Below are 10,545 nucleotides of genomic sequence, written 5' to 3'. Positions count from 1 at the left end.
AAATTTTTGTTTAAATTATTAGGTGTTAAAATTTTTTTTACTGTAAAAAGTTTAAATTTCTTTTGTATTAAATAAAACAATTAAGGTAACATATTTTTTTTAACTATCATTTTATTTTCATTCTTTTGGTCTGCTAATAATTTCATTGATTAAAATACAAAATTTCTAAAATTACTGTCAAAATATTTAATGTTTCTAAAAATAAGTAGACGACAAACAAAATTTAAATAGTTGTTTTTAATTTAGTTTCAATTAGATTCAAATAGCTTCCTTTTCAAGTAAGTTGATATGCGTACAGATACACCACAAATTAGTTTATCGAACGTTTCTCTATCAATTATGCACTGAAATTGAGAAGTAATACTTGTTTTAATTAAACAACAAATTCCAAACTTCTAAATTTCGTGTCTCGTGGTTTTTGCGTTTTCTGTTTGGTATTTTGTAAACACGACAAAAACACATTGCGACAAAACACAGACTTTATGGAGTTTTTGCCCCGCGGCTTTTTGAAAAAGTTGTTTATTTTGTTGCCTTGTCAAACAAGAAATAAAAGTTAAGCTTTTATGATTCTGTATTGTAAATTACTAAACATAATCCCAATAATACAAACAACTAAAATTATATGTACCCATAAAAAATAGCTTTTTTGTTTTTATATAAATGCCGTTTAACTATAGTTCTAATAATCTAATACTTATTAAGTTAAATTCTTCAATTCTATTATGCTCAACAAATAAACAATGACGTTTTAGATTCATCTCGGAAGCAACGATATAGAAGTGTTACCTGACAGTATTTTTTACAACAACCGTAAATTAGAATCTGTCAGATTGTGGGCTAACAAATTGCGGTGTTTGCCACAAACTTTGTTTATCTACCAAAAACAACTAAAGTTTGTCTTATTACACTAAAAAAAATGTATAAAAAAAGTATTAATAATGTAACAAAATCCGATTAACAGCGTTATAATTAGATTTTGAGATACTTAAGCAGTTAAGATTTTTTGTTTCAACTAAATAATAGTTCAAAATTAATTTAATCAAAAAATTTTTAGCGTTGTATATCGTTATAACTTATTTATTAACTTATTTGTTTAATAATTTAAAGTTTATTAATTAATTTTTATTACAATTATGTTTAATTTAAATTTACATGATTTCAATTTAAAAAACTGATTTATAGTTTATAAGTATGTTGATACTATTTACGAAACAAAACATACAAGTTGTGAAAGATTAATAAGAGCAAATTTAAGTTTACAAACAAGTAGTGACTAAGAAAAGTTAGATATTTAGCCTGATAAACTTTTAATTTATTTGAAAAAATGTTACATTTACATTATTTTTAAAAGCAACTTAACATAAACTTTTAAAGAGAAATTTAGAAATGTGATTAAACACACACCTTGGTAAACTTGAAATACTCAAAATAATAAATTTCCTTAATTACAGTATTCCAAGAAATAAAATAAAATAATGTTTTTATAAAACATTCCATGTTGTTGACAAATCTTAAATCTTGAAACAATATACATTTCTTTCAGGCATGTCAACTTTTTGCTTAACAACCAAGGGTTGCCATGGTCGCTGAGACAGCAGTTCAGACGTGGATCCCCGTACAAAAACTTATCAGATCTGAAAAATGCGCTTCAGAGATTCGGTTATGTGACTTGTGTGAGGCATCCGTGTGAATTTGATGCTGAAACCCACACACTTGATTGCAGTCACAGGTTGGGAATTGTTATTTTTCCAGCTATAAATAATAAAGCGCTTTTATACATATAAAAACACACATTAGCTTGTTTGGTATACAAGTGTTTTGTCTTTTCGTTTGTTTTGTTAAGTTGTATATGTCGTACTTATATTTCTCAAAACGTAAGTTAAGTCTGTATTTTTTAGAATGTAATGTATATAAATTCAATTTTAGTTTAAAAAATTTGATTGCTGTAAAAATGGAACATGTTTATAAAAAGCAATACTAAAATAACTGTGATTACTTACTTAGCTAACAACACGCATTGAAGGTAATAAGAGATAGTTTAATTCTCGTTGTATAATAGAAGCAAATTTTTTTTTTACTTTTTTCCTAAGATTTTCCAATTTATCGTTTTAGTGACGTAATTTATGTCGTAAATATTTACCACTTTGCGAACGGTGAATTTTGTTTTTTAAAGTAGTTAGTATCTGTTGATGTAAACAACATTTACGTAACTAAATAAAACACCCCATTTTAAAATAATTTTTGTTGAGACAAACTTTACAAATCAATATTAAAAATGTTATTTGAAATAAATCGATGGCATTTAAAGGAACTAAAAGCTTAAAATTAAACATAGAATTAGTAAAAAAAAATATATCTGAAAATTTAATTTTGCTTTACATACAGGACTTAGTAATTTTAAACACTATTACCATTTAGAAGGTATTGCTATCCAAATTTTGAAGTTTAATTAAACTAACTAGTAAATACTAAATATATAAAAAATTTAGTTTTTATTGTACAAAGTTCTCATATTAGCCCTTTTTTATCGATTTTATTATCTTAAAACCTGCCTATCCATTTAAACAGTTTAAAACAATTTTAGAGCACTTACAAGTGTGGATGTATTAAAAGATGTTTGTTTAAAAGTGAGAAGACTTCGACTAAATGGTAACTTGCTGAGTGATTCAAAAGAAATTGGCGAATTATTAGGTCAACTCAAAGAAACTAGGTTAACTTTAACAAAATACTAGCTTTGTAAGTTTTAAGTAATCCAAGTCTAAAATCAATAAATAGTTCTAGCTGCTTATTTAAAAAAACTATAATTCTACAAAAAATAATATTCAGATAAAACATAACTGCATGTATTTTATTTAGAAATTTAGAATTGCAAAGTAATGATTTTGTTGGGGCTTTAGATGAAAATATGTTAAAAAAAGCAAGCTTTCTACAATCAGTAGATATTAGTTCCAACAATATTAATGGACTTCCTAGAAACTATTCACATCCAACACATTTCTACAAGTAAACTTCCTGATTTAAAACTAGCTGTTTTAATAAAATAGCGAAAGAGATGTATAAAAAAGATGTTAAAAAAGCAATAGCTTAAAGTAAAAATTCAGCTTAAAATACATTTGTTTATAGTTAAACTTTGTTAAAGGTTTATATTTACAAAATATATTTATCATACTTGTTACGTGTCAGTAATAAAAAAAGGACTGTAACTTTTATCACAGCTGATTTTTATCAGTTTTAGTTATATTTGTTTAGTGGTAAGTTAAAAACCATAGAAAATTTTCAAAGACTTTTACACACTACTTGTTTTATACCGAGCTACCAAAATTTTGGTTTTACGAGAGCAGAATAATAAAAAAAATGTTTAAAATAGTTAAAACAACTTGTTTAAAACGGAAGTTAAAAGAATACTTTAGTATTATTAATCGGGAGAAAATTTTTAGTATAGGTTTTCAAAAAAGTTTAATTAAAACGTTAAGTAGACCCATACTTTATAAAAAGTAAACTTTATTCGATTTCATAATCATAAAGTTAGTTTCTAGGACTTAAATATACAAGCTAGTGCTTTTTTTAAATATATATTTACATTGCTTTGAATAATAGTTAATACTTAATAGAATATTAAGTTGAGCGACAACCATATACAACAACTTTCTGGAGATCTTGTTAAAAACAACGGTCAGCTTTACTCATTTGATCTGAGTGAAAATTACATAAACAATTTACCAGTTCACATGTTCGACAACAATGGATTACTCGAGTCAGTGCTATTATCTTCAAATCGACTAAACAAAGTAATTGATTAAGTTTTACCTGCTTAATAAGTTTAGATTTAAGAAAATAGTTACTTAAAGTTTAATCAATCTTTTTTTCGATGTAAAGTAGTAGTTTTATGTACATAATTATCAGTAAAAGAAACATAATAATTAATTTACAACACAGCACAAATGATGCAAACATGTTTGTCTTAAACAAAGCTTTTATTGTTACGAGGTTAGATTTTCAAGTATTTACAAGCGATTATAACATTACAGATCGGAAATGCTACTTTCGTAAACAACCCGAAACTTAAGAACTTAAAACTAGATTCTAACAAGCTTAGTGGTTCGGTTACTTTAACATTTTCTGACGATATGACAAGTATTGAAGAAATACTGTTGAACGGTTTGTTGTTTTGAAAGTTTAAATACAACACTTATCAAAGGTAATAAAAAAATAAACTTTTATATCTGTAACTATTTAGAGGTGTAAAATTTTGTAGTATGTGATAAAATTAAACTTTTCTTATGTTAAACATGAATTAACAACTAGTTTTCTGCAACTATTTATAATCAAAAAAAATTACAAAAGTTAAAACAAACATTTAAGAAAGAATTTTCCACATCATTTATCACTTTTTTCAATTCAAACAGACAATAGAATTACTGACGTCATAATAGATTCAAATGAAAACCAAACTGCAGATCAAGTGAAAATTGTTAATATCAATGGAAATCATCTTCATAAAGTTCCAAACCAACTTGTTATAAAAACCCCCAATGTTGAAATCTTCTCTTGGCCAGAAACAGAATTGATGAGCTCATCAGAAGTACTTTTAGTTTTATGGAGAATTTAAAAGAAATTGATCTTTCTGAAAACAAATTGAAAGACGTACCGAATGACATATTTTTTGACAACAGTTTGTTGGAGTCTGTCAACTTAGATTCGAATTCATTAGAAGAAATACCCCAAAATATTTTGTCTCATAATAAAAATTTAAGACGTTTCAGCGCTAGTTCGAACAAAATACAAATAATTCCAGCAAACATGTTTCAAAACAAACTTATTGATAAAGGAAATAAATCTAGCAGACAACTTGATTGGGTTAGTAGGTGTTCCTCAGTTATTATTAGCACACAATCCTGATCTTGAGTACCTTGCTTTGGGTGGTAACAAGTTGAAAAGTTTACCTGAAAAGTTATTTGATAAATCTTCAAACATCCGCCAGTTATATTTACAAGCCAACCAGATAAAAAATCTTTCTGCTAAAATTTTTAGAAACGAAAACCCTCGTGATGTAAGTTTTATTATTTTTTAAGTTAAACTATTAAAAAGAATGTTTTCTTTCTCACAAGAATCATTATCAGCATTCGAGTACGTAACACACTACTTTCAAAAAATATTTTTTTTTCTATTATGCACATCAACTAAAATAACTTATAATGTTTTATAGGACATAACTAAAGGTTATGTATCCGGCTTAAGTCCTTCAAAACTCAAAATTTTTGATTTGACAAGTAACTTAATGGAATTAGGAAAGAAATATCAAGGAAAAGAAATTCCAAAACTTGCACATGATCTACATCATATTAATAACGAACTTTAAAATAATTTTGTTCACATAGTTCTATTTGTAAAGCTTAGTTCCAAAATAAGGAACCTATATACCTATTATTTTTATTTAGTAATATTAACCCAACGTTAAAAAAAAACGTTGTAAATTTTACATGTTGTTGTTTCTGTAATGTTTCACAATACTAGCCATAGTTCTTTACTGTACCTTTTTACTTATGCTGCTTAAATGTGTTGTAATTTTTTTTTAAATTTTTAATTTAAATAATAAACAAATTTCGCAAAAGCAATACAACATAAAAACAATTAACTGCAATAAGTACTTCTGTTTTCTTTATAAAATCGATAAAAGTGGTTATTGCCAACCAAGTGTAAAATATGTCGTTCAAGTCTAATTCTTTAATCTTTTTAGTTTGTTTTTTATTTATATGATGTTCTATTTTAAAAGCATACTTTTCTTCGATAATAATAACTTCATTAGTTCTCATTATTTTTAATCCTAAAATTTATCATAAAACTTAAACTTTTAGCTTAATTAAAAAGTTTTGAAATAAACTTAGGTACTGTTTAAAATATTTACAAAATAAATAGGTGAAATTCTACTTTATTAAATAGTGTTAGTATTAATTTGTACAGTTTATTGTTTTAACCCTTTATAATACTTAAGTTTATATTTTTCATCAATCAACAGTTTATATTTTTCAGATTAAACTTAACTTATCTAATCAGTTGAAAAAATAAATCATAAATACTTCTGCGATTAATGTTGTTTTTTTATTTTTTCACAAATTTTCTTCCGAATGTACGTAATAAATTTGTCTATCGTTGCTGCTTAGATAGTTGAAACTTATTTTGATGATAAATCAATAATATGCTATAATTTACTTTATAAATATGGAAAACATTTCATGCAATTTAGGATTAAACTAATTATGTACATACATTTGGAATGCTTTTCTAAAGTTTAAATTATACCGCAGTATTTATATTATCATATATTTGGAGTAGAAACTTCACATAAAAATGTCTAAAATTTTAGTAAACTCTACAATACATCTAAAAGATAAACATGTTAAACATTGGTAATTTTATATTTGCTTTAGTAAAGATTTATGATCAATAACATGTTGAATATTGTATTTTGAGTCGCAGTGCAATTTCGGAAAACACGATTTTAATTAACTATGAATATAAGTATAAGTACTTTTTAGATTTGTTATTCACCCGCTGTGAAGTACTTTTGTAAAGATGAATATTTAATAATATGGTCAGGATATAAGTATAAAAATACTACAAATCATAGTATAAAACATGAACAGTTTTCTTAAAACTTTTATTATAATGAGTAAAAATGCTTTTAAATAAAGTATTACTTACATCGTTAAGATCTTTATACAATTAGCTTAAAATTTTGATTTTTTTGAGTATTTAATTGAAATACATAGTTGTTAAAGTTAATTCAGCTACTAGTTTAATTCAACCGCAGTAAAAGAGTTAAAAAAAATAGTAGATCACATTTAGTTTTGTTCTTGTTATTTGAATGTTGTTCAGTTAGTTTTAAACTTAAGCATAGTTTGTTGTTGAAAGACAACGTGTTAATATTGTTGCTTAATTACAACTATATAAGTTAGTTTTACGCCCTTGTACAACTTTCAAAAGCTATTAAGTCAATTCATTTAACTTTAGTTTGCTAGAAATGAACATTAAACTTGTCATTTAGCCTACATTAGACTTGTTTTTTGTAGTAATTTAAAAATTAGAATGTTGATAAAAGTTTATTTTAATTAAGAAACATCGTGCTTCATGTTCAAAAAATGTATGAGTTATTCTCGTAAATAATACCTTTAACACAACTAACATTGTTCCAGTTTAAAAGCTGAAACATTTTTAGACAAAAGAACAGTAAATTTTAACTGTATAATGTTTACATTTACAATAAACTAAAACTATAGAAAGTTTAAGATCCTACAAAATACCAACTTTTTTATTTTTGTCATGAGTTTTCTTACTAAATTAAAAAAATTAAATTCTTTTTTCCTGCTTTAACTAAAAAACAAATAAATCATTTAATAAATTACATCAACTAATAATAGCTTTTTTACAAGGTAAAATATTTAAAATTTATTTTGTTGCTTTAGTTGAAGTTGTCAATAAATTTTCTACGACAACAAAATAATTTAGGTTAAAAAATTATGCTAAAGCTTAGTTTTATTTTTTTTTAAAGTAATTTAGTGTAGTTAAAATAACCTATTTAAAATAAAATAAATAGTGTTTGTGTTTTTCGTAAATCCTTTAATTGTAGTAACTGAATATTATTTTAGGTAAAAAAATCTTATTAATATAATTAAATCTAGAATTTTAATTTATTTTTAGTTAACGTGATAATAAATTATTTCATAGTAAATAACTAAATCAAATGAAAATTTATCTTATACGGTTTATAATATTTATTAGGTTTAAATATTAATTTTAGTCATAAAGTCATGTAATTAGACACTAAATATTTAAACATACTTACTGCTTTTAGATACAAAATGTTTTAAACTTTTATATCCAAGTTAAAATTATTTTCCCAGAATCAGCTATTACGGTCCTTTAAAAATATTAAATGCATACTTTATTTAAGTATATACAACTTTAATCACTTTGCTTTAGTATAGGCTACGCTTGCTTAAGTTACCACAATAATTTCAACTTTATATACAATTTTAAATTGTAGTGTATACACTATTTTGTTGTATACTTCTAATAAAAATATTTGGTTTTATCTATTAGGATTAAGTGCTTTTATAATCTTGTGCATACTTATATCTCGCTTTTATGGAAAATTCAATTTTATGGTTTTAGCAAACATAGTTTTTTTATTTTCAGTATTTAACAAAATGAGCATCCATGCAAAATAGCTTGCACCGAAATTTAGAATTGTAAATTAATAGTAAATAGTAAAGGATTTTTTATTTCTTGGCCAATTTTTATAAATTTTGGTAATGAAAACTATTAAACCGAAAAAATTATTTAAATTCAACATAAACACTTAAAAAAATGTTTTAGATGAATGAATAGAAGTAAATTTTAAGATTAAATTAAATTAGTGGGCTAACACTATTAAGTTACATTGTATTTTGAATAATTTTTGAAAATAAAATTTCAAATAGTAAGTTAACTTGTCAGCTATAATAGTAAGAAACCTTTTGTAACAATTAGTATCTGTAATAATTATTATTTATAGATTATAAAGGACTCTTTTATGCAACTTTAAACTGAAAATAAAGATTTTGAACAAACTAATGAATTTCATCATAAAAACTGTTGCGCAGTTACCATCCGTAAACTAATTAAAAAAATTCAAAATAAAGGAGATTTTCCATCATTAGAAAAACTGATTATGTTGCTTAAGTAGATTAGTAGATTATTTTAAAGTCTAGTTATGAAACGAAAAAAAATGAAAACAAAATAACAAATAAATATATTGGTACAAGCGAAACTTTTTTATATCTTTTAATGATTATTTAACTTTTGAACTCTTCAAATCATAGTTTTGATCTAGGGTCAAACCACAAACAGAATAATTAAAAATTTGAAGTGTCGAGCTTAAGTTTAAAAGTTCACAAACTTCGAGGTTAAAACACTATTGTTTAAAAAAAAATGTTTGCACAATAACACCATTAAATATTCTTTGGATAGGCTAATTTTTTTATATTTTATAGTTTCATGTGATGAAATATAACTTGTTACTTTAATACTATGTATTTTATTATAGTACTTTTCAGAAGAGTATTATAACAAAAAAAATCGATTAAAAAGAGTAAGATTACTAAAACATACGGCAACCTTTTTTCATTTCAATAGAAGAGTATAATTTTGTAAGATGTTTTGATCAAAATATATAGCACATATTTTTTTTTGTCTAGTTTATTAACTAAAATGTTTAATAAAAATAGTTTTGTATTTAAGGTTTGTTTTTATAAAAACATGTTGCGACTATCAGTTCTTACTACTCGTAATTATACTAAATAAATATTTTAAGATAAAAGGTCGTTTGAATAACAGCGGTCAAATACCAATAATAATACGTAAATACAACGTAACAATTGAAAATAATCTTGTTTGATTTAATGTTGTGTTTATATAATGTAATTATGAGTTTGTAATTCATAGCTTTTAATCATGCTGTTTTTGGTATATTAAATCTCCTTGGTTATTGCTGAATATTGTAGTATAAAAGTTAAGCTTGAAATTTTGACATAATTAGGCTAAGATTAAAGTTTAAATATTGTATGTCTTAAAAATGTAGCTTGTATTATTGAATAAATGTTAATTTTAGGTACTTTGTTTTGTGCTTCACCTATAAAGAATTTAGTAGTGTGGGTTTAAATAACTAAGCTGATTATATTCTAATCAGTTAGTTTTTCATTTAGTTTAGTACAACTTTTTTCCGTTGCATATCTTATTTAAAAACTATAACAAAACATATTTAATTTTTTCTCAAGTTTATTTGAGTACTTTCGAAGTAAGTCTTGTCAAAAGTTGTATGTATTTAAGTTAAACTGAATTGAAATAGAAATAAAAATATACTGTAGTGTACAGTTTTAAATATAAAATAGTATAATAATCAAGTGTAAAAATTCAATAAATGCTTATACATACTGAAGAACTTTGCTGTACTTATAAAACTCGTTAGATCAAAATCAAACTGAAATAAACCAACGATAAAAATGGCATAAAACAACACCTTAAAAAACTTTAAAGTACAAAAACAATTTACTTTTAAATTAACTAAATAATCAAAATATTGTAAGAATATAAAAGGTGTTTTGTTATAGATATTTTTATTAGTTTAGTCTAAAATATTACCAATTAGTATTCTTTTAAGCAATAGTTGTACGTAAACTGTAAATTTTTTATTAAACTAATTTACCGTTATCATAAATTAGAAACAAATTAAATAGCACCTAGTTAAAATATTCAACAACGTACTTACTATCTGTAAAGCAATTGCAAAAACATAAAAATACACTAAATATGTTCAAATAAACAAATGTTTTACAATAAAACATACTGTTTCATATAGTTCCAAAAATTCTTATTATTAATACATAGAATAATTAGTAAAATAACATAAATCTGTACAAATATTAAAACAAACAACGTTCACTTTGAGTTTACTTTGTTATAGTATGTTAAAATTATAAACTTTTCAATAGTATTTTTCACCCAAGT

General features: G+C 24.0%; 1 pseudogene; it reads left to right on the top strand.

The window, feature by feature from the left end:
- The first annotated feature begins 752 nt into the window (after positions 1-752).
- LOC145846856 (uncharacterized) lies at positions 753-5,359 on the top strand (annotated as a pseudogene).
- Positions 5,360-10,545: the final 5,186 nt, after the last annotated feature.

Source organism: Thalia democratica, unplaced genomic scaffold (genome assembly GCF_965202585.1).
Source record: "Thalia democratica unplaced genomic scaffold, ktThaDemo2.hap1.1 HAP1_SCAFFOLD_690, whole genome shotgun sequence".
Taxonomy (NCBI): Eukaryota; Metazoa; Chordata; class Thaliacea; order Salpida; family Salpidae; genus Thalia; species Thalia democratica.
Note: the sequence above shows the minus strand (reverse complement) of the source record. Positions and strands in the feature narration are given on the sequence as shown.